This window comes from Malaclemys terrapin, chromosome 16 (genome assembly GCF_027887155.1).
Source record: "Malaclemys terrapin pileata isolate rMalTer1 chromosome 16, rMalTer1.hap1, whole genome shotgun sequence".
NCBI lineage: Eukaryota > Metazoa > Chordata > Testudines > Emydidae > Malaclemys > Malaclemys terrapin.
Window position 1 is genome coordinate 32,900,128 of NC_071520.1, and position 24,583 is coordinate 32,924,710.

Consider the following 24,583-nt stretch of genomic DNA (forward strand, 5'->3'; position numbering starts at 1 on the left):
GGGTTTAAATACACTGGTACTGAAGCAGAACAAGAGTAGGTGACATTTAATTTAGATACTTCAAACTACCAAATATATTCTAGATTTTTCACATATACTCTGTACTCATGAGATCCTCTGAGGAAAGAGACTTGGGAGGGTTAGACTAGATGACTCTTGCGGTCCTTTCTAACCCTATGGTTCTATGATCTGCACAGTTTGCAAAAGAAGTTAAACAACAAAGGGGATTCTTGGGTGTATTAAGAAGGGATAGATAGAAATACACATCCTATTATAGTGATAATATAGCAAATAATGGCTACACACTCGTGGGAACTTGGTTCAATTTTTGTTGATTTATCTTTAAAATGAACAGAGTGAAAAGTCCAGAAAAGTACAAGGATAGATATGGCGGGAAATTGCAAAACTAAGTTTTAAGCCAGGAAAGGACAAAGACTTGATAGGAATTGATTGAGGAATTTACAATTAGGATGGTTCTAGTAAAAACGTTTCTATCCTTTTTAGCCTGTTTCATAATAAAAGAATAAGGAGCCACTCAACATTAACAGACAACAAATTAAGTACAGCTGTAAGAAACCCCCCTGCCAAATGACAAACAGCTAATCTGTTCAATACACCACCACAGGCAGCCGTGAGTGAGAACCTGGGGCTGGATCCTAAGGAGACCGAGAGAAGTTATGATCAACAACAACATTTTAACAATTCACTATGACCAGGAAAATCTAATGTAAGCTCCCAGAATAATGTCTGGGACATGCAGGGGTTATGGGGTAATGTACTCCCCCACATACAGCAAAAGTACAATTGGCCAGGTATAAAGAGGAGGGTTTTTTTAACTTTGTCTGAAGACCTACTTTAAAGCCACTGTTTGTTTAAGTATTTATAAAGTGCTCATCACTATGGTTATCTAAGCACAGCCTCACATGAGACTAATGAACCATTGTTCTAATCTTTCTGAAGTATTTGAGGGTGCTAAGTTCTAAACGGACAATTTTCTATTTAGGAAAGTCTGAGTAATTTAATGTTCAGCCCCTGTTCTACAATGCCCCCTTTCTGACTAACAAGAAGATAGAAGGTAGCAGTTGACATCAATAATTTAAGCAGGGTCTCTTTCCAAGCAGTCACTTCCCTTGATGAATTCCCAGAGCAGAAGCAGCCAAGGGGTAGTCCAGACTGTACCAGTCAAACAGCACAGTCTCATCTTCTTGCAAAGCAGTTTTATTATTAAAAAGAGGAACATAGTCGTGGATGGAATAACTCAGAGTGGAAAGAGTTAAACATGATCATTCACAACTGGAGAATTACAGAGCAGCTGCTCTGAGAAGGCCTCCTTTCTCTGAAAGAATAGTAAAACGTGCAGCTCTTCCCAGGATGCACCAGAGCATATGTATCTCAGAAGCTGGGTAAGTGGAGGGAACTGCACAACAGAATGTTTTCCCTCAGCAGCAGAGTACATAATTACAGAGATTTCAAACACACCAATTACTGGTGCATCTCAACTCTGGCATGCGTCTCTCCCACTTGTTAGTTTTTCTCTCCTCTCAGAGACTGATCTGCAGCACAAATGTTCCAGCTGTGACTTCCCCTCTTACCAAGGTGAGCCTCCATTACCTATGGGGTGTAAATTCTGAAAGAGATGTGCATTCCATGCACAGCTCTTCCCCACCTGCATTTCTTAAGGAGAAGTAGTAGAAAAGGAGTTTGAGAGACTATAAAAAAAAAAAATGAGGAGTCCTTGTGGCACCTTAGAGACTAACACATTTATTTGCGCATAAGCTTTCGTGGGCTAGAGCCCACTTCATCAGATGTATGAAGTAAAAAATACAGGAGCAGGTATAAATACATGAAAGGATGGGGGTTGCTTTACCAAGTGTTAGGTCAGTCTAACAAGATAAATTAATTAACAGCAGGATACCAAGAGAGGAAAAATAACTTTTGAAGTGGTAAGAGAGTGGCTCATTACAGACAGTTGACAAGAAGGTATGAGTAACAGTAGGGAGCAATTAGTATTGGGGAAATTAAGTTTCTTTCCACCAAGCAAAATATAATTTTTACAGGCATTTGTATGGCAGCCACTGGGACGATATCCGAGCGCACCATACTTGGTTTAGAGTGAGGCAAATACTTTTCCCATATGCCCAATTATCCCTCTCAGTATCATGACTTTGACCATACTGAGACAAGGGAGGAAATTACTTTACCAAGGATGCAAAGTGAGTCTGTTTCAGAGATGGTATTAAAGTCCAGACTTCCCAAGTCTTAGACCCCTGCACTAATGACTCAACTACACCACATCCCAAGGGAGTTAAATCTCAACACCTGACACCTCTTTTCTCCTGTCTTGACAACTGCAATGCCACCCTCCTCACAAGGCGCTTTTACTTTTATATATTCAACCCCCCTGCGCTCTATTCAAAATGCAGCTGCTAAGAGCACCTTCCCTGCACATCACACTGGCCAAATCAACTCACCCTTCTCTGGCTCGCTCTCTTCCACAGCATCAAGCTCAAGTTTCTGTTCTCACATTCGAGACCCTCCATAGCTCTGCCCGCCCCTAAATAGCCACTTTATCTCTTATGTTATCTCCATCCCAACTCCTGCTAGCCTCAACCAACTGGCTGTCCACTTCTCCCACAAACACATCTCTGTGCTTTCTTCCGTGCTGTTTCTTATGTACTGGACACTCTCCCGCAACACATTCTTCTTCTCCACATCCCTCCTCACAACCCACTCTACTAGGACAGCCAAAAGAAATCAGCCAATTAATGATGAGTAGGCTCAAGGAGAAAGGGAAGACATATCTGCACATTAAAAATTGTGCAGTAAAAATTTTCCCCACTCTCTTTTTTGTATCATCATCCCAAAGTACCTGGAGTCTATAAATAGGGGTATCTCTCCTGGAGTCCCATCCTCTGACACTGAGTAGGCAATATTCTGCCAAAGCCCTAGGTCCATGCTTCCAGTCACTGGCTCATTACCTTGAACTATCACCGAGCATCTACCAGCACAGATGGCTAGGGCCAGTGGACTGAGTGAAACATTGTAAATTCTTGCTCAGTTTAAAATTTAAAAGATTTATAATTAAATAGACAGAATTTCTAAGATTGATTTGATCTTATCCCATTAACCTGTATACAGGAGAAAACTCAAAATGAAATCATAAAACCTGAACAATTTTACCAGAGCATTCTCTCCCTGTAATCACCAAGTCAGAGTTTAAGAACTTTACCTTAAATAATTCACTTTAATATAAGATATGAAATATTCATTGATACTATTTTAAAATAATATATTCTTTCAGAGTAGCCCTGGTCAGAAACATTCTAATGAATATGAAACAGTATGAAGCAGAAATGATGAGGACAGCACAGAATTCACCACCACCAAGGTGTTGAATAAAATCCTGCAGTGAATTCCATGTGGTAGCAGTCATTTCTGTTCATTTGTAGGATACATTTGCTTTGCAGATGAGCCGTTTCGGTCTGCTCTAGTGACTGAGGATCAACGATCCTGCACTCTAGTTAAGTTCCCTTTCTTTCTCACAACTGGCTGTACTCAGAATGCTTTAGCTCCAACATACAGACAAATTATATTAAATGTAGCTAAATCTGTCAGATGATTAAAGATGAATTACACATCAAACATCATCCCCGCTACTATTTTTAGCAAGCTAGTTCAGATGAGAACTAGCACGAGTGTATCTATGGGAGCTAGGAATCACACCCCTAGCTCATAGTGTAGACGTAGCCTGAATTAGACCCTGAATGGAGTTAAAGGAGCCCAATGGAAGTAGACAAGTAGCAGTTTAGTCAGGGTAGGGAATTCTCCAGTTTATTGCACAGATGGAAGAATTTATGACGACTCAGTATTTGGTCAGTGTATATGAACAGAATCCACACCAACATAATAATTGCCACACCTGAGGAGCCAGGGGTCAATGCCGCCCAGTATCCTGTTTCTGGCAGTAGCTAGTACCAGATGAAGATGCGCTTATGCCTGTAATGTATAATTTACATCTAATCCTTTTCTGACTCCTACTATATTCTTAGCCTCTGTATTATTGCATGGCAGTGAATTCCACGGGTTAACTATGCACTGTGTAAGAAGCTTCTTTTCATTCTTACATTATGAGAGGATAAACTGGAGTACCTGACGCACTACACTATTTGTTATTTTGTAGACCTTTATCAAACCACCTCTAGACTGTCTCCACTCTAAATTAAACAGCCCTAACTTTTTCAGTCTCTTTATGTGGCAATCTTTCAAGGTCTCTATTCATTCTGATCACCCTCTCTAAATCTGCATCTAGTTAGGATAGGGTGATTAGACAAGGAGATCTGTATGTACAAACTATTCCAGATAAGGGTGTGACGTTGCACTCTATACGATTTTATGAAAATATGCTAATGAGTGTGAATATAATGTAACTGGAATATGCTTCATGCAAAAGGTCTCTTGTAAGGTATCATTACAAAGCTTATAATCTACTGAGTGTGGTCATCCAATTTGTATAAATGTATCATTCTTGTATCTGAAACTAGAAATATGAAATATAACTCTGAGGTCCTATTGTAATTATGCAGAGTATGGGCCATTAATGGTGGCTTGAAATCTTGATGGCTCCCATTAACCAGGAAAATTGGTTGTAAATGGCTCTGTTTACTTGCAAGTCTTCCTGTATACCTGTGTGCTGGCAAGTGGGTAATGAAGTCTTACAGTGACATGTGATCATGTCACCTGAACTGGAATCCATCTTTAACCTGGTGCTTTTCCATTTAGAAGGAGGGGTGGGAACCCAGAGAGGGACAAAGGATTCCCACCTTGTGCAAAAGATATAGAAGGGGGTGGAACAGAGCAAAGGGGGCTGCAGTCATGAGAAATCCCCTAACTACCACCTGAGCTGGGACAAGGACTGTACCAGGGAAGGGACTGGGCCAAGACTAGAAAGAAGTCTAGTCTGTGAAAGAAGCTTTTTGGAACATCTCTAAGGGTGAAGTTTCATCTGTAATCAGTTTCTTAGTGTATTAGATTTAGACTTGCGTGTTTTTCTTTTATTTTGCTTGGTAATTTACTTTGTTCTGTCTATTACTTGGAACCACTTAAATCCTACTTTTTATACTTAATAAAATCACTTTTTGCTTATTAATTGACCCAGAATAAGTAATTAATTCCTGGGGGAGCAAACAGCTGTGCATATCTCTCTATCAGCATTATAGAGGGCAGACAATTTAGAAGTTTACCCTGTATAAGCTTTATACAGAGTAAAACAGATTTATTTGGGGTTTGGATCCCATTGGGAACTGGGTGTCTGGGTGCTAGAGACAGGAGCATTTCTTAAGCTGTTTTCTGTTAAGCCTGCACTTGTGGGGGACGTGGTTCAGACCTGGGTCTGTGTTTGTACCAGGCTAGTGTGTCTGGCTCAACAAGACAGGGTACTGAAGTCCCAAGCTGTCAGGGAAAACAGGCTCAGAGATAATCTCAGCACATCAGGTGGCAGTCCCAACCCATCACAAAGGGCATGCTACTGATTTATATAATGGCATAATATTATTTTCATTATTATTTTCTACCCCATTCTCATACATTTTCATATTTTGTTTGCTCTTTGGCCACTACTGCCCATATTTTACATTTTGCTAAAGCTTCAGGCTCTTGGAGATTAAGTGCAGCTCTCCAAGATCAGAAATAGCAAACAGCTGGAAAAGCGAGAGGCTAACAGTTACAGGCCTGCCATTCAGGGATGTAGCTGAGTGACCCCACATTGGAACAGTCTGATCTAACACTCCCTCAACAACAAAGTCAGAGAGCTTAAGGAACAATGGACGGATAACTCCATTTCAAAAGAACTCCCTCTAATAGAGGCAGAGGGGAATCATTCCTCAGAAACTGGAGAAGTCCCTCTGTGCGAATGGGTCTCTGTTGTGTTAAGTAGACAGTGGGGATCAGGGATTTATGGTTGAGCATGAATTAATCATGAGAAAAGTCAGCTGATTTGCCTACTCCATGTGAGAGTGTTGGATCTCGCAAGGTGTACAAGACAATTGGGCCCTTCAATTTCTGTGTTACCATGGTTAAGTCATTTAACCCCTCTGTGCTTTGGCTGAGCCTATCTGTATTAAGGAATAATATCAAGACATCTTTGTAAAGTAGTGTAAGGTTGATGTATAGCACTTCTCCCGACATGCTTCAGAGTATTAGTCCGTTAACCGGAGGCAAGGAGGAGCCTGTCCCTAGGTGAGAGAGGTCTTGGGAGCCAGATTTCTCTCTCAACCTCACATTAAATATGCAAAGCCTAAATTATTTTATTGAATTGAAAAATAAAGCTATTAGGAAATGCCCATTTCTGGGAACATGCTTCCTCCAATGCAGCTGTATAGAGGTTATCTTGAACTTATTACTTTTATTGGATTCAGCTGTCAGTAATTAAATTTAGTCATAGAAGCTTGATCTATAAATGGAAACTACAAAAGCAATTACCATAACTTCTATTAAACTGGTAAGTAATGGCAGCTCCATTTGATGTAAATTTAAATGAATGCTATTTATACAGTATGAAAAAATAGTAGTGCAATCCACTTGCAGAAATATTTGCTGTCAAAATCACAGTCTTCACAGAATGGAGTCATGGGATTATAATTTTAGCTATATTGTTTCCCATCTTACAGCCTCCTTGATATGAGTTTCATATCTTGAAGGATCCCAGTGATTCTCCTCTCATTACAGACCACAGAAAACCCAAGTGAAGGGGAACATTTCATTTAACTCACAAGAGATGGGATGGCTCAGCATTACACAGCCTTCCAGCCCTAATGGTTACAATTCAGTCCAGTTTGGTAGTGCTTTTCAGTCACTACTATCTAAATGGATGCTCGGGACCTGCACACACAGAGTTGGTAGTTATCAGCCCAGTTCCTTGTGGGCAGGTGTCCACCTCACAAAGTCATCAGTACAAAAGCCACCCTTGTTGGGAGATGACAAGTAAAGAATAGCCCAGGAGGCCGAGCTCCTTGCTCATATGCCAGGGCATCAGAGAGAAACTTCTGGGTGCCAGCGATATTAGATACTCTCTAAAAATAATTTCTCCCATGGTTGCAAGATCATAACAATAACACAGGTAGAGCAGGTAGCACAGTCTATAGTTCAGGTTGTCTGACACGTTTCATTATAAGAGGCTGATTTTTGTTGCTTATCATAGAATCATAGAATCATAGAATATCAGGGTTGGAAGGGACCTCAAGAGGTCATCTAGTCCAACCCCCTGCTCAAAGCAGGACCAATTCCCAACTAAATCATCCCAGCCAGGGCTTTGTCAAGCCGGGCCTTAAAAACCTCCAAGGAAGGAGACTCCACCACCTCCCTAGGTAACGCATTCCAGTGTTTCACCACCCTCCTAGTGAAATAGTTTTTCCTAATATCCAACCTGGACCTCCCCCACTGCAACTTGAGACCATTGCTCCTTGTTCTGTCATCTGCCACCACTGAGAACAGCCGAGCTCCATCCTCTTTGGAACCCCCCTTCAGGTAGTTGAACTATAACTCTGCCAAACTTTAATCATTTGGGCTGAAATTTTCTATGCTGGATGTTGGCCTTAGGCTGGCAATTTTTAGAAAATTTTAGCTAAAATGATGTAGCTGTTTCTCAAAACAAGGCTAGGGAACACGTTTTGCCCATTGATTGGAACTGGTGCCGCCATGTTTTGGAGCAGCAGCTTCAAATTTGTCTAGGAGTTCAGCTCCGTGTCAAAAATATACTCTGACCATCCATGTGAAAATCTGTCCAAATTTGGCCAACCTATGAACTTCTGAAAATCTCATTTCTCACCTGCTGATTAGAGACCTGTTAGAGTTTGGCCACTAAATTCTCCAAAGATTCCATTTGTACTGAGCATGCTTCATCCCAGGGCTACTGCCAGTAAGCAGAACTTTCCTTTGCAATTGCTCCTCCTAGCCGCCTGACACCACTGTGGTGTCTGACTCAAGAACCGAGAGCAAGGAAACAGTCAATATTCCTTTCCTGTCAGCAAATAGCCATGAAATCGACTGGCAAAATGTAGTAGGAGAACACTTCAACCTCTCTGGTCACTCAGGGTATGGCTACACTTGCAGCTGTACAGCGCTGAGAGTTAAACCTGTCTTCATACAGCTAAGTAGGGAAAGCGCTGCAGTCTGTCCACACTGACAGCCACCAGCACACTCTCGTGGCCACATTTGCAGCGGCACTGGGAGCGGTGCATTATGGGCAGCTATCCCACAGAGCACCTCTTCCCATTCTGGCACCGTGGGTTGTGGGAAGGGGGCGGGGGGGGGCATTCTAGGTCCTGTCCCAACGCCCCGTGATGCATCGCTTCACATCCCAGCAATCCCTGTGTTTCCATCCACATTTGGCGCCATCTTTCAACGGTTTCTGTGCTCCGTTTCGGCCTGCGGGAAATGGAGCCCAAAATGCTGAGGAGAATGCTGACGAGTCTCGCCAGCACGTCACGTTTGGCAGTCGAGCTATTCCTTAAGATCCAAAGTGACAGTGAGGAGTCCAACGATGATATTGAGGAGTCCGACGATGATATCAAGTCGCGTAATGCGTATGACACGAAATTGCTCGTGGCATTCACTGACATGCTCACCACCATGGAACGCCGCTTTTGGGCTCGGGAAACAAGCACTGGGTGGTGGGATCACATTGTCATGCAAGTCTGGGATGATGAGCAGTGGCTGCAGAACTTTCGGATGAGAAAAGCCACTTTCATGGGACTGTGTGAGGAGCTTGCTCCCACCCTGCGGCGCAAGGACACGAGATTGAGAGCTGCCCTGACGGTGGAGAAGCGGGTGGCTATTGCAATCTGGAAGCTGGCAACTCCAGACAGCTACCGATCGGTCGCTAACCAGTTTGGAGTGGGAAAGTCGACCACTGGAATCGTGTTGATGCAAGTTTGCAGGGCCATTGATCGCATCCTGCTCAGAAGAACCGTGACTCTGGGTAACGTGCGTGACATTGTGGCTGGCTTTGCACAAATGGGTTTTCCTAACTGCGGAGGGGCGATAGATGGGACACATATTCCAATTCTGGAACCAGCCCACCTAGCCTCCGAGTATGTTAATCAGAAGGGATATTTCGCTATGGTTCTCCAGGCACTTGTGGATCACAGTGGGCGTTTCATTGACATTAACGAAAGGCTGGCCCGGAAAGGTGCATGACACACGCATCTTTCGAAACACTGGCCTGTTCAGGAAGCTGCAGGCCGGGACTTTTTTCCCCAGAGTGCAGGGTCACAGTAGGGGAAATCAAAATGCCAATTGTGATCCTTGGAGATCCTACTTATCCGTTAATGCCATGGCTCATGAAACCCTACACAGGGAGCCTTGACAGCAGCAAGGAACGGTTCAACTACAGGCTGAGCCGGTGCCGAATGACTGTGGAGTGTGCTTTTGGCTGTTTAAAGGGCCGCTGGCGATCTCTGTATGGGAAGCTGGACTTGGCCGAAGACAGCATCCCCGCGGTTATATCCATGTGCTGTACCCTCCATAATATTTGTGAAGGGAAGGGTGAAAGATTCAGTCAGGCATGGACCGCCAAGGTTCAACACCTGGAGGCTGCACGGGAGTGAAGTGCAGTGGGTCCAATGTTAGTAGGAATCTGTGTTTGCTAAGCTGATTTGGAGTGCCTGTTTCTTTCCTGGGCTAAAGTATCTTTTACTTTATGCAATAATAAAGACTTTTCAAAGCCAAAAATCCATTTATTGAAAAAAAACACAACTGTTTGGGAATCAGAAAGGGCAAGGGGGTGGGGTGGGGAATGGTACAATCACAGATTTGCAAACGTCCTGTCTGGAGTGCTGTGCAATGAGTGCTGCATGGATGGCTATACTGCATGGTGATGGGGGTTGAGTGCAGTGGGTAAGGGTCGTAGTTTTCAGGGCTGGGTGGTGAAGATACAGGTGTTGGAGGCAGCTGGTGGCGGTAAGAACCCGGCTGTTGGGGAAAGTGGGTTGGAGGTGACATGGGGGCACAAGGGAAAGAGTTTTGGGACAAGGGCTGCAGGGGGAGGGGGGCGGGCGCGGTAGCGCTCTGCCTGCATGGCTACGGGTGCCTGGATAGAGTCCGCTTGGCGCTCCATGATGCTTATCAGCCGATCCGTGCTTTGCTGCCGGTGCTCCGCCGCCGGTGCACTGCGTTTTCCTGGTGGATCCTGTTTTCGCTCTTCCTCCACTCCTGCGCTTTTTGATTCTCTTTAAGAGATTGATGCATCACTTCTTGCAGCATGTCTTCTTTGCTTTTTCGCAATCTTTTCCGGAGTTTTTGCAGTCTCTCAGCCGGTAATAGCATGGACGGCTGAGATCTCAAAGTTGAATCTGTAAAGGCAAAATGCAACACTTAACAGAGGCAGCATTGTTTATACCAGACAGAGTAATGATTCCTCCGCACTTAGGAAGGGCGCACACAGTCTACACAATAGCATACTTTTCCCGATCCAAAGAGAGCGCACATAACCCACGGGAGCCCCAAAATGGTGAGTAAGGGGGACTGATTGTTTCAGGGCTGTACTGTCCTCTGGGTTTCTGTGCCTTGGGGAGAGTCAACAGCTGCAGGGGGCACCTACACTGAACACTGTCCCAGCATTTTCCACAGGAGTTCATCCTGGAAGATATCTCGCCGCTGAGGGTGACTTGGGAAGCAAAGGAGGCTCTTCTAATGCAATGTGGCTTCCGCCCTGGCCCATATGCAGCTTGCCTGTGTGCAGCAATGGTCCCCCTGCCCCTTGCAGCACAGTGGCACGGACACGTTAGCCTGACTGGGACAAGGACCACAGTGGCTCTCCCAAGAAACCTGCGCAAGCGCATTGCCCACATTCTGGATGAGACTTTCGAAGAGATCACTGAGGCCGATTACCGCGATGTGATAGACCACATCAATGCACTATTCCGCATCTAGGCATGCATGCAGCCCTAACCCTCCACTCCCAAAGAGCCCGCACCAAAAAATTTCCTTCCCCAAAAAAATAAGCTGCTTACCAGGAACCTGCTCTTCTGTTTTTCCTCCACCAAGTACCGGCCACTGCGACTGGCTACCTTCCTCCTGGCTCGAGAAGAGCTCCTGGCTGCATGCCTCCAGGGATTACAGGGTGTCTCCCCCCGCCCCAGCACCCTCACTCCCGCTTTCCTCCTCCTCCCCCCGCTCTGAAGTGTCCATGGTGGTGCTAGGAGTGGAGGTGGGGTCACCCCAAGTATCGCGTCCAGCTCTTTGTAGAAATGGCAGGTCGCGGGGGGAGCACCCGAGCGGCCGTGTGCCTTGCGGGCTTTGTGGTAGGCATTCTGCAGCTCCTTCACTTTAATCCTGCACTGCAGTGCATCCCGGTCATGGTCCCTTTCCATCATGGCCCTTGATATCTGCCCAAAGGTGTCATAATTCCTATGGCTGGAGCGCAGCTGGGACTGGACAGCTTCCTCCCCCCAAACACTGATGAGGTCCAACAACTTGCCATTGCTCCATATTGGGGCTCGCTTGGCGCGTAGAGGCATGTTCACCTGGAAAGATTCGCTGATAGCACTCCACGCCACGCCGGGCTGAGCAAACAGGAAGGGGATTTTTTAAATTCCCGGGGAATATAAAGTGCGGGTCTGACAGTTGGTCACCTGAGGCCAGGGCAGTAGAGTTCGAACTGATGACCAAAGCGGCTAGAACAGGCATTGTGGGATACTGCCAAAAACTTCTGGAGGCCAATCAGAGTGCATTGGGCAACCACACTGGCACCATTTCCCCATATTAAGTATCCTCACACCTTCTTGTCAAACTGTCTGAAATTGGCCATCTTGATTATCACTACAAAAGTTTTTTTCTCCTGCTGATAAATTGCTCATCTTAATTAATTAGCCTCTTAGAGCTGGTAGGGCAACTCCCATCTTTTCATGTTCTCTGTATGTATGTATATATATCCTTACTATATGTTCCATTCTATGCATCCAATGAAGTGGGCTGTAGCCCACGAAAGCTTATGCTCACATAAATTTGTTAGTCTCTAAGGTGCCACAAGTCCTCCTGTTCTTTTTGCTGATACAGACTAACACGGCAGCTACTCTAATACTTGCTTTGGCTCATGTGGGAGAAACAGCTTAAACATTCTTCTTCTCATCAATAAGATGAAAAGCCCATGTGCTGGTGGAAGTGACATCTGCCATACACTCATTGTAAATTTGAATCCCCAGCTGGGGATTTCAATTCAAGGATTCAGATAGCAGAAGCTCATTGTACTAAACTCCCATGCACTCAGATATTAGTGCCACTACCAGCATCCCAGTGCCATGAAAGACAGAGCACTTTCCTACACCCTGAACCTCTTCACCTCGCAGCAGACATCAACCTTAAGAGATTATAAGCCAGTAGCAAATATCTTGTAAAATAAAGAATCACCAGGTATTTTAAAATCTTGGCTTGGTTTTAAAGTAACTATTTAACATATTGTGCAAGGCAGTCACTTGGGCCACAATAGAGTGAGTGGGCAAGGATTTGCTTGCAAAACACATATTTGCACCAATCCATTGTATTTGTCCTTCAAATGTCAGTTTGGTGGGTTTCAGGTTTTGTGGGGAGTGAATGCAGACACACTCAGATTAAAAAGAATCACTAACTTTTAAATGTTCTAACTGGTTTTGTGGGGAGTGAATGCAGACACACACAGATTAAAAAGAATCACTAACTTTTAAATGTTCTAACTAGTTTTGCCTGTTGGACTCCAAAAAAGAATTTGATTTTTCATTTGATATAAGGTGTGTGCAAAAGACATTCCTTTATAATACTGATGCCAAAAATAAGCATTCAGATTCTATGGGCCAATTATGCCACTGCAAACAGACATGAACACATACAGCTAATCTACAAAGTGTGGCCTATGACAACATGCAGTTCTTCACACACAAAAAAGTAGCACACAGGAAGGTCAAAAATACACAGACAGGTCAAGGAATACTGGGGCCCTCTGAAGCCTGACTCCAGTCTAGAAGAATAGGATGATTTTAAGGTAAAGGATCCTACTTGAGCCTTAGTGCTCGGGTTTTGCCGTTTGCATCTAAAACCTTCCTTTGCAAACTTCCTAGAGGAAATACTGAAAAAACCACTACCTCAGCAGAGCTGTTAACTGTAAGAATACTGCCTGCTTAGTTACTCAACGTTTATTCCTCTTCTACATTAACATCACTAGATAGAAATTCAGTCACTGGGCAGAATCTATATAGAAAAATCCTTGCTTTGGGGAGATGGCGAAGTGACGCATCAAACAATTATCCGTGTGTTTAATTTTGTGTTTTCATAAACAAGCTGGAGACTTTTCACTCATGCAGTAGAAACAGAGCCAATGGCCATACAGTCCCCGAGAAGAACCAGGATTATCTGCTTTATGATGGGTGTATGCAAGACTCCTCTAGCAGCAGACAGACTTTCACTAATTACAGACACACATTGACCTACAATGTAACCTCTCTCTTTGTAACTCCCCAGCTAAGGAGGTGATGAAACCTACAGAACCTCGGAGCGTTTCTTCCTTCCTAACTAGCTCCCCTTTAAAAAACCCAGTTCAGCAAGGTTTGGAGGGAAGGTGAAATTCTAATACCCTCTCCTTTGCCCTTTTACACTAACATTCCTGGAGGACTCCCGGAGTCAAAGCACCACAATTCCAATGAGGCTGGGTCCACACTTAAAAGTTAAATTGATCTAGCTACATTGCTCAGGGGCATGGAAATCCCAACCGCTAAGCAATGTAGTTAAGCTGACCTACACACCGGTGTAGAAAATGCTAGGTCAATGCAAGAATTCTTCCATCAACCTAGCTACTGCCTCTCAGGGAGAACCCCTCACGTTCCTGTTGTGAGTGTCTACACTTAAATGCTACAGTGGCACAGCTGTGCCTCTGTAGTGTTTCACGTGTAGACAAGCCCTAGGCCCCTGCTCTGAAATACTCCATTGGAAAGAAAAATGCCCCCCTTTTGATTTAGAGTACACAGACCCTTCCTACAGTGCACACAAAGCCTCTTCTCTCTACACACACACACACACACGTGCCTATTCCCTAAACCCTCCCTGCATACCATATACACGTATATACATATAGGTATAAGGCTAACAGCTGGAGTGGCACAGACTCCACCTTCAGACAGGCCTTTGGAGTAGGGAAGTTGGGGGTTTTTGTGTTTGTTTGTTTTATTTGCCATCAGTGAAGTCCGGCTCATTTCCCATCAGAATTCCTGAGCTCCTGGTGGGTCATGCTGGACTTGTAATGCAATTTTAATGTAGATTTCTGCGTGTGAATAACTGAGTAGAAATAAGTGTAGCTGTCACTCATTCTGTGAAAACCACTGGATAACTGGGTCAGTGCAGATGGGGATGAAGATCTGGAAAGCTAGGAACTAAATATGCCAGGAGAATGTGAGAGATCAGGAAATGAAGATAACCCTTACCAACTTCATTGTCAGACAATGAGGGAATAAGAGGGGAGGAAGAAAAAGGTCTGTACAAACTCATGGAAGGACTAGTGCTGTAATATCAATATAGATATATACACACACTCCTAATGTGCATGACAGCACACACCCTCAGCACCACATAAATCTTTCAACCCTTAGTCAAAGGCAGACAGAGGGTGAGCTCAAAGGCAACTCCCAGAAAACCTGGCATCAGGAAAACAGTATCAGAGTAGAGTTGTTTGTAATCATGTGATATAGCTCTTATTTGCTGCTGAGCCATCTGTTACCCAAGACTAAATGTGGGCTTCAATCACTGTGTGAGACTTGGAGATAGCTAGTAAGACTTCTACTTTGACTAAAAGTCAAGAATCACAGATGGTGGTGGTGGTGTTGCCAAATTTCCACAACACTTTCTAGCAGCCAATCCATTGCTGCCCTTTCACACCCAGAATACCAGAAAATTTAGGCAGAAATCAGATCTTAATTCCTGCCTCACTTGGAACTATGCGTTGGTTTGGATGTCCCTGCAATCTCTCCCAGCGCAGGCTTGCTGGCTGCACATGCAGGAGCGTTTTAGGTCTAGACATATGGCTGGATTCGACCCAGTTCACTTTCTTTGTGTAGAGGAAAGGAAGGTACAGGAGATTATTTCCTGGTTACACTAAATGCCTGACACAACCATTCTGTCAGGTAGATAATATAAAGAGATGATCTGAGGCAAGCAGGCTTACTAAGAAGGTTCTACAGAAGCAGGGATTGGTAACTATAGCCCTGTTCTTTCAAATGGTGTTTCCACTAATGGCATTTGGACCAACAGGGCCTTCAGGCTATTCTTAGGTGCCGAGTACGGATACTCAGGGCAGGAAGAGCAATGCTCCTTTACCTTGTCAGTGCCTCTCCAGAGTCTTCTCCCACCCTAGCTGCCCCAGTGCAGGGAACATCATGAACCAACTGCATTATGGTTGGCGGTACTCATAGGTTACCAGTATCTGAGTTATTAGGCTGAACTGTGTACTCCACGCAATACAGATGCTCTTTCTCCAGCACAATGTGGGGATACTGTCTCAGGCACTGTGCTGAGGGTTTGCTGCCTCCCCATTCACAGACATCACCTGTTCAAAGATGTGGTGAAGTGTTCTGTCATCATGCTGTCTTCAGAGTCCCCCAGGCCCACAGGCTGGGGTCTGTCACATGCCTCAGCTGCAGCACTGGTCAATTCATTAGGATTTCCTGAAAGGAGGACCAATCTCAGCTAATTATCACAGGGCATGCTAATTCAGTAGCTAGCACTACTGTAACTGAGTCAGCGTGAGTCTCCACTGTCAGTTCCAGTCATCTACTGGGATACGGCTTCATGTCTTCATGTACACACTGCAAGCACTGAAAATTCTCCATCAGCTGCACTGCATCTGACAACAACTCAGGGCAATGCTGGAGCACCCACTCCCAGCCCATTACTGATGGTATGGATACAAATTGCTCAGGACCAACTCTGCAACTTGGGCTCCTTTGGGTGAAGCCGCCACCACCAGCAATGCTCTTTTAAGGAAATGCCCTCCTGGGGTACGTCTCAGCTTTCAAGTGCTGCCGATGTGTCGCTACTCTGATATCTAGGTAATGTAAAATGACGGCGTTCATCCAAAAGTTTCTAGTCTGTTCTGGATTATGGTTATGGTAGGCCAGCTGTGCCAGTCCCATCAGGTATGGTGCTAAAATCAATGTCCAATGCTCCGGAAGCTATTGAGAGGCCAGCACTACCCTCTCAAAGATGGTGAGGAATGCTTCTGGATTGACCTTGGGGCCCATCTTGATTAATTTTACTGGCACAGAAGTCCCTCTGGTGAACTAGGCCCTGTTGGGCCTCCCTGTGGAGGGGCTGGGAGTCTTAGCTATTACAGAAGGCCTCTCTGGAGTTCTTGCTGCTAGGAAACTAATTTAGATGGACTTCTTTCGTATGGCATTTGAAAAGCAATGAGCTGGATTATAATTGAATTTTAAGATTCTAAAGCCATTTTAATGCTTCTGGGGTAGTTAGCTGGTTACCCCTTGTACCATCATTCTAAGCATGAATGGGGCAATAGTCTGTGATGAATCTCATGATTTTGTACCTCACCACCATTTGGTGATGCTTTGATTTTCCACTTGTGGAGGAAATATCCACCACCTTCATGTGTTGTCCAAATGCAGCTGAGTGCAGTCCACTGCTTACAGGGAAAGCAGAATCTTGGGACTTCTTTCATTGGATCTTCATTTAGATGGACAATATAGGCCAAAGGTGTTAACAGAAACCACTTGCTGTCCAACATTAACAGTGTTGAACAAGGTTTGGTATACAGGGGCCCCTGCCTGCTTAGTTCCATGGCAAACACACCCCTAAAAATCTAAAGTTTTAATTAAAGATACAGAAAAGAAAGAAAACCAGCTAAAAGCATTTGAAATGTAAAGTATTAGGTAAGGGTTTCATTTTAACAACATCCCTTGTTCCCTTTCCCTTTAGCTTGAGAGTTTCAGAAGAAAAAAAACCTTGTTTCACAGTTGGCAAAATCTTGACTTCAGCACTGAGCATCATGTTCAGTAATGGAGCAGTGCAATGGCTAGATCAATGGCTGGAGCTGAGCTGCGCTATTGTCTGGTCGTTGCCTTCGCCATCTCCCTTCTAGGGATATAGCATCATGGAGACAGTCTGTGCTAGAAGGAAATTCTATTCAGCACGGTCTTCACAGCAAACGGGAAAAGAGAAAAAGCATTTGAGATGACATGGAACTGCTATTGTTGTTGCTGCTGCTGCTGAAGTCTAATCTCAATTCATCTCAGGTGGTGTTTGGGATTCAATTGGAGCTGGTAGGGGTGGGGATGTCAACTGGGTTCCTCCCTCTGGCTCGATCTGGTGAGGGCATCCCTCAGGATTAGGATGAAAAAAGTCTGCTAGTCCAAGGAGACAGCGAGGGTTGCAGCCACGACAGTTAAGCCTTTTCCAGTAGCTCTTCTTCCATCTTTTCCCCACGAAGTCTCTCTCTTTTAAGGACCACAAAAGGGAATGATGGGCAGAACAGCTCATTCCCTCATAATTTTGTCCACCAATTAGGCCGAATATCTGACATGCCAACATGAATTTCCAGTTTCACATCTTGTTTTTACCAAGCATGATTTCAACACAGTCCTTGACATGTATCAACAGGCCCTTTTTCTCTGGACTAATCCAGTTTCTCTGTCTAGTTCTTTTGAACTTGTTCATAACATTCATTACTGAACCCAACTTGATCTACTTTCCATCAACATTTGTTATTATAGGTTATTGTAACTTCTTCTGAACTTTCACATACTTTTTATAACTGAGTTCACAATTAGGGTAAATTTGTCGGCCCAATTATCACAACAGGCCATTAGACACTCTCTAGTCCACCTGGTGCCAGGAGAGGTAAGTGGCTTCAAGCAGTTTGTAGCTACCAAGGGGCTTTATTTCCAAAAAAAACAATCGCTGCAATGCTTCTCAGAGAATGTCTGAGGAGCAACCAGCTGATCACATAGGGGGTTGTGCAGCAGGGACTGGTGAGAGAGAGCATTACCAGACAAGCTTGATTTCCATAAAAGCAAAAAACCATCTGACTCCATGGAGCTGACCTCTCAGTAGCAGGTGTCAGTTCTGCTGTCAGTGTGACTCAGCATGCACTCCCCTCAGCCCTGAGGTTAGTATCACAGACAAACAGGACTACATAAATCCACACTGAAATTTGCAGGCTTTATGCAGTTCTGTAGTTGCTGCTAAGTCTCTTCTATTGGATACTTGAAACATGGAAATAGATCAGAGATTGAGAGATCGGCTGTGAAACCAGAACAGTCTGAGCAGTGCTTAATTTGTGCCAGGGCTTGCAAAGGTTGAGTCCCGGCACCTCTAGGCTTGGCAGTTCATAGCCATGGCATCTCTGGGCTTGCTGCATCAGTTATGAAAGTAAACAAATTGCTTCAGCCCCTGCACCTCTTTCATTACAAATGAAGCACTGAGTCCGAGTGGCATCCTGACCCAAACACACCGCACCATCTAACACAACCAAACAGCCTGTTTATTTTAGCTTTTTAGACTGCAAGTATCACTGTGGCATTTCAAAGCTGATTTAAACCTACCAATAACCAAACAGCCCCTCTGTCTTTACCAGTATTATATTTACTAATAGCCTTACCGAAGTTAGAACTGGAAATTACCTATAGATCATCCAGTCCATCTGCTGCAGCCAGTGGAGAATTGTTTTCTAACACATTTTTTCTTGGGCTTTAGGCAGCCTAGCTTTAAAATCCCCCCCCAAACTGGGACTTCTACCTCTGCCCTAAATTTTCCTTTCCTGGTTTCATCTTTAAAAACCTTGTTATACTCCCATGTATCACACTAACTAATTTGTCTCCTAGTAGTTTACACCCTTCATGTGTTTGTAAGTTCAAGCTTGCCCTAACCTCCCTAGAGTGGTCTCCTGGGGACAACATATTTATCATTTTTAATCTCTCCTCTTAACCCAGTGCCTGCAAACCCAAGGTCATTTTTGTTGCTCCTCTCTGAACTCCCTCCAGGTTGTTAATTTTAAATTATTTCTGCATTGATGAGATATGAGCCCCTCACATAAGCCCATCTCCTCAACACGTTTAGAAGAGTCTTTTAGTTGTTTTAAGATCAAGTTAGTAATGAGCTGCCAATAATTGCCAGCAGACAAAGATCCCAGATCACCAACATTTAAAGAAACTCAAACAGCATCCTCAAACGTCAGTGTTTTACTGGGAATGAGCTGCTCAGAAACATATGCAAAATTCCAGGTGTGGTCATAGCAGAGCTGGACAGAGTGCCACAGTGAATGGGGAGAACCACAGTAGTATAAAGAACAAGGAGTACCTGTGGCACCTTAGAGACTAAAAAATGTATTTGGGCATAAGCTTTTGTGGGCTAAAACCCACTTCATCAGATGCATGCAGTGGCAAATACAGTAGGAAGATATATATATACACACAGAGAACATGAAAAAATGGGTTCTGCCATACCAAATCTAACGAGACTAATCAATTAAAGTGGGCTATTAGCAACAGGAGAGGGAAAAAAAAACTTTTGTAGTGATAATCAGGATGGCCCATTTCTAACAGTTGACAAGAAGGTGTGAGTAACAGTAGGAGAAAAATTAGCATGCACCTTCTTGTCAACTGTTAGAAATGGGCCATCCTGATTATCACTACAAAAGCTTATGCCCAAATAAATTTGTTAGTCTCTAAGATGCCACATGTACTTCTCGTTCTTTTTGCTGATACAGACTAACACAGCTACCACTCTGAAACCTGCCACAGTAGTATAGTAAACAAAGGAGCCAAGCCTCTGACTAGTATCTCATATCAATCTTTAAAGCATTGTATTTGTAAAGTGCCAAGCATACTAATGGTGTTGTACAAATAATAACTAATAGAGAGAATTTCTTGGGAGGACAGATGATACAGACCTTGAGGTGGAGTGGGATGGGTATGTGCTGCTGTAGCAGATATTTTTCTCACTGTATTTTGCTGCTGTTGAAGTATTTTATGATTGTAACCCGCTATCGTCAGGGCAATAAAGCCCGTGTTCTTTTTTGTATTTTAATTGAAATTAATAAATAAGAGAAAGATCTCCAATTTCAGACACAAGCCAACCCAGGACATACAATTCCTTCCCCAGCCAAAGGGCAATATCCTGACGCAGGGTGAAGACACCTGGATGCCTACAAAAATGGGGTTTGCTTTATTACTTCTCATGAATTTAATGACAGAGGCTGAAAATCCTCTGCTAAACCCCCTGTCCTTTAAATTTGATGTCTATAATCCCCAAACAGTGGGAAACAAATATTTATCTTATTAACAAGACTGGAATTACTTTTATTAGTTATGTCCACATTCACCAAACTGTCCCAAGTCAGACTGGTTTGAATTAGTTGTTAATGATGAACACAGCCACCATGTCCCTGAATTTCAGGCTACATCACTGACTCAGAAAGGATAGAGTGGAACTGGAGAAGATTCAGAGAAGGGCAACAAAGATAATCAAGGGTATGGGAACAACTTGCATACGAAGAGACTAAAAAAAGATTAGGGTTGTTCAGCTTAGAAAAGAAACGACTAAGGACAGATACGATAAAGGTTTATAAAATCATGAATAGTGTAGAACAAGTGAATAAAGAGGTATTATTTACCTCTTCCTACAATACAAAAATGAGGGGTCATTCAATGAAATTAACAGGTAATAGGTTTAATACAAACAAGAAGTAGTACTTTTTCAAACTTCGCACAATTAACCCGTGGAACTCATTGCCAAGGAAGGTTGTGAAGGTCAAAAATATAACTGGGTTTAAAAAAAAAGAACCAGGTAAGTTCACTGAGGATTGGTCCAATCAGTGGCTATTCGCCAAGAGGGTCAAGGATGCAACCCCATGCTTGGGGTGACGTTAAACCACTGACTGCCAGAAGGCAGGAAGGGAAGATGGGGTGGATCACTCCAACTGCCCTGTTCTGTACACTCCCCTTGAAGCTCTGGTACTGGCCACTGTTAGAGACAGGATACTGGGCTAGATGGACCATTGGGTTGACCCAATATAGCAGCTCTTACGTTCTTACTAAAGCAGATGTGCAGAAGCGCCAGTGTATCTAACCTCACAGTGTGCAGTACAGGGGCCAGATCCCAAGCATGGCAGGACTGTCCCCAGAAAAGCACTTCTTCATTTTAAAATCGATTCCTTGGATGAAAACTTGAGTGTGTCAGAGAACTCCAAAAACGTGATCCTGGGCCCTCTGGCCCCAGCAATCTCTGACATCCATATTCCATTACTTAATGATCTTTCTACTTCTATGCGAAATTATAGCAAGAAATGTTTAAATGTATGCACTGTAAAGGGAGGCTCCATTTGGGCAAATTTTTGTAATTACAAAAAATTGGCTGAAAAAGCCAAATATAATTCTGAGTTAACTCTGGTGAAGTTAGTTGGTGCTCACCATCCAGCACTAGCCCCAAGGGACATATTAGATGACCTCACAGGCCTTTTCCATCACTAATTTCTAGAATGAGGAAGAGCTGCATAACTGCCTTTTTCAGTGGGTAGCAGAGTAATGGTCCAAACCTAGCCAGTAACACCTGCCCCACCTTTCAGGGGTTCTGCACAATGGCAAGTTCTTAGTGGCTGCTTTTTTGTTTTATAAACCACAATGACACTCAGGATTCTCTAATTGGGAGCTGGAAAGCATGCTGCAGCTCTGACAGAAAAGGGAATGTGGAGGATGAGGTGATTGTCTGGTTTATTTTCATGAATATCATAATAATCCAAGCAGAAACACTGAGATGTATATCTTGCCTGACTGCAAGCAGTTAAATCAAAGGAAGCTTTTAGGAAGAAACAAATAGGAAATGAAACAATGACAGAGATAAGGTACCACCAGAGAGAATACCAAGTTTCCTTAAGACAGGTGCGGACAAACTTTTTGGCCTGAGGGCCCCATCGGGTTTCCGAAATTGTATGGAGGACTGGTTAGGGGAGGCTGTGCCTCCCCAAAGAGCCAGGCGTGGCCCGGCCCCTGACCCCATCTGATCCCCCCCACACTTCTTGCCCCCTTATGGCCCCCCCGGAACCTCTGCCCCATCCATCCCTCCCTGTCCCCGATCGCCCCTGGAACACCTGCCCCTGACTGCCCCCCCACCCCATCCAACCCCCCTCTCCTTCCTGACTGCCCCCCCCCGGAGCCTTGCCCCCATTCAACGCCCCTGTTCCCCACCCCGACAGCCACCCTGAACTCCCCTGCCCTCTATCCAACCCCCCTTGCTCCCTGCCCCCTTACTGCGCTGCCTGGAGCACCGGTGGCAGGCAGCACTACAGCTGTGCCACCCAGAGCACCAGGACAGGCAGCCATGCTGCCCAGCTGGAGCCAGCCACGCCACCATGCAGTACAGAGCACCGGGTCAGGCTGCGGCTCTGCACCTGCGCTGCCCGGCAAGAGCTTGCAGCCCCGCCGCCCAGAGCATTGCACCGGTGGCGCAGTGAGCTGAGCCTATGGGGGAGGGGGAACAGCAGGGGAGGGGCCGGGGGCTAGCCTCCTGGGCCAGGAGCTCAGGGGCCGGGCAGGAGGGTCCTGCCCGGATGTGGCCCGCGGGCCGTAATTTGCCCACCTCTGCCTTAAGGGAACAATAGGGGATTTATTAACTCGGAAACACCCACCTGCTGGGTTCCAGCCAGGCTAGCAGGTTTACGTATCCCGGGTTTGAACCTAAGATCAAAAGGGCACTAAACTGTTAAAGACTCCATTCTAGAGAGGAAGTGGGAGAAGGGGGTGAGTGCGCAGCAAGGACTGGAGGTGAATCTTTGTCAGACAGATATTGATGTGATGCTGAAAGGGCTGTGTCTCTCTCCTAGTGCAGGAGTAGCGATGTCTGGGCTGAGTGAAACTTACCTAAACTTTATTCTTTTCTTGCAAGTTTTGGGTAAGGTGTACAGGCCTTTTGTTGTTTTATCCCTTTTCTCTGCTTGCTGTGTACCTGTGGTTGAATAAATAATATTTGGTTTTGAAGTATCTTTAATTAGCCACTGGTCACAGCCTACCAAAGGAAAAGGGCTTACAGGTGTCAAACATAGCTGGACCTATCATAGTCTCACGTAAGCAGGGGTGCTGCAGCCCAGAGACTGAGTCTATGGCCTGGTCTACAGTGAAGAGCGGGGGCAGAGATCAATCTAAGTTACGCAACTTCAGCTACGTGAATAACGTAGTTGAAGTCGATGTACTTAGATCTACTCACCGCAGTGTCTTCACTGCGGTGAGTCGACTGCTGACGCTCCCCCGTCGACTCCACCTGCGCCTCTCGCTGTGGTGGAGTACCGGAGTCAACGGGAGAGTGCTCGGCAGTCGATTTATTGCATCTAGACTACACACAATCAATCGACCCCTGCTGCATCGATTGCTGCCCATCAATCCAGCAGGTAATGTAGACGAGCCCTAGGAGTGGTAGAACTACATGGTTCCACCCAGAGATGGGTGAAGATAATAAAACCTGTCACCAAAGGGGTGTAATTCCAAAGGACATAAAGAGATCTAATGAGCAGCTTGTCCTGTAACTGTGACAAGGACTTATAACCTGAATGTAGCACCTTCTCTTTGAGATGTTCTTTTTCTCCATAACTGGGAGGCACTAATGAAGCTTGACTCTGATGGAGTTTGAGAGCAGCGTGTGGGAGGAAGACAATGATCAGGTAGACAGAAGCACCACAGACAGAAGTGGTACTACGGATAGAAGATGCAAACAATGAAGCATTTCTCTCTCATATTACTCAGCTGAAAGTGGATTTGGTGCCAACCAAGTTTCAGGATGACCTTCCATATTGATATTCTACTTCTGCTAATTCCCAGCAGACACATACACATGACTTTTCTTCCTACTTATTTTAAGCATGTCCAGCCGATAGCAGCAACAAGTCCTGACAGGCAGTAAATTCCCATGTGATTATTGCAGTCTTAAGCAAACTGAAGTACCTAGAAGTTCCAGTGTGCCCCATGTGGGCTGGAACTACCAGGAATGTTCAATCCGTCTCATTTTATTGCTTGCAGAAAAATGTATCCCCACATCAAATTAAGTGACACCAGCTCCATTAGCACGTTAAGTTCATGTCATTGCAACATTATACTCATATGTGACACAATGATTACTTGCAAAAGCTGGTATATAAATTCAATTAAAAGGAGCACAAATTATTATAAAGCAGTATTCCATTTAGGCAAAGTTACTTGCATAGCAAGGGCTAAAGTTTCAAATATGTTGTCTAAATTGTGCCAGCAAAAACAAGTGTGCCCATTGTTTTATGGATTAAGAGGCCTCTGCACACACAGCGTGAGTAACTATGCATCTAATCTCTGTTCACATCTGTGGTTCCCTAATCTAGGTGCACATTTTCTTCAGGTGTAAATTAGGTACCTAAACTCGAAAATACTGTGGATGTATATTATATATGGAGACCTGTATGTATATATGGGTGTGTGACTGCACTGTTTGATAATCCATTTAATTAGTTCACTGTTTGATTAAATGTCTTACAGCTCTAATTCTCTTTTACAGGGCACATAGAAAGATAATTGTCCAGAGCAGCTGTAATCTCCTCAACCTG

General features: G+C 44.5%; 1 protein-coding gene across 4 annotated transcripts in view; it reads right to left on the reverse strand.

The window, feature by feature from the left end:
• TTC28 (tetratricopeptide repeat domain 28) overlaps positions 1 to 24,583 on the reverse strand; it is a 430,868-nt gene that overhangs the window by 223,407 nt on the left and 182,878 nt on the right. Inside the window, exon 2 of one of the 4 annotated variants that reach the window (XM_054006403.1) lies at positions 22,881 to 22,965. The exons of the other annotated variants lie outside the window; for them this stretch is intronic. The gene's annotated coding sequence lies outside the window, so the exon portion shown is untranslated. The remainder of the gene's footprint in view (positions 1 to 22,880; positions 22,966 to 24,583) is intronic. 4 annotated transcript variants of the gene reach the window in all.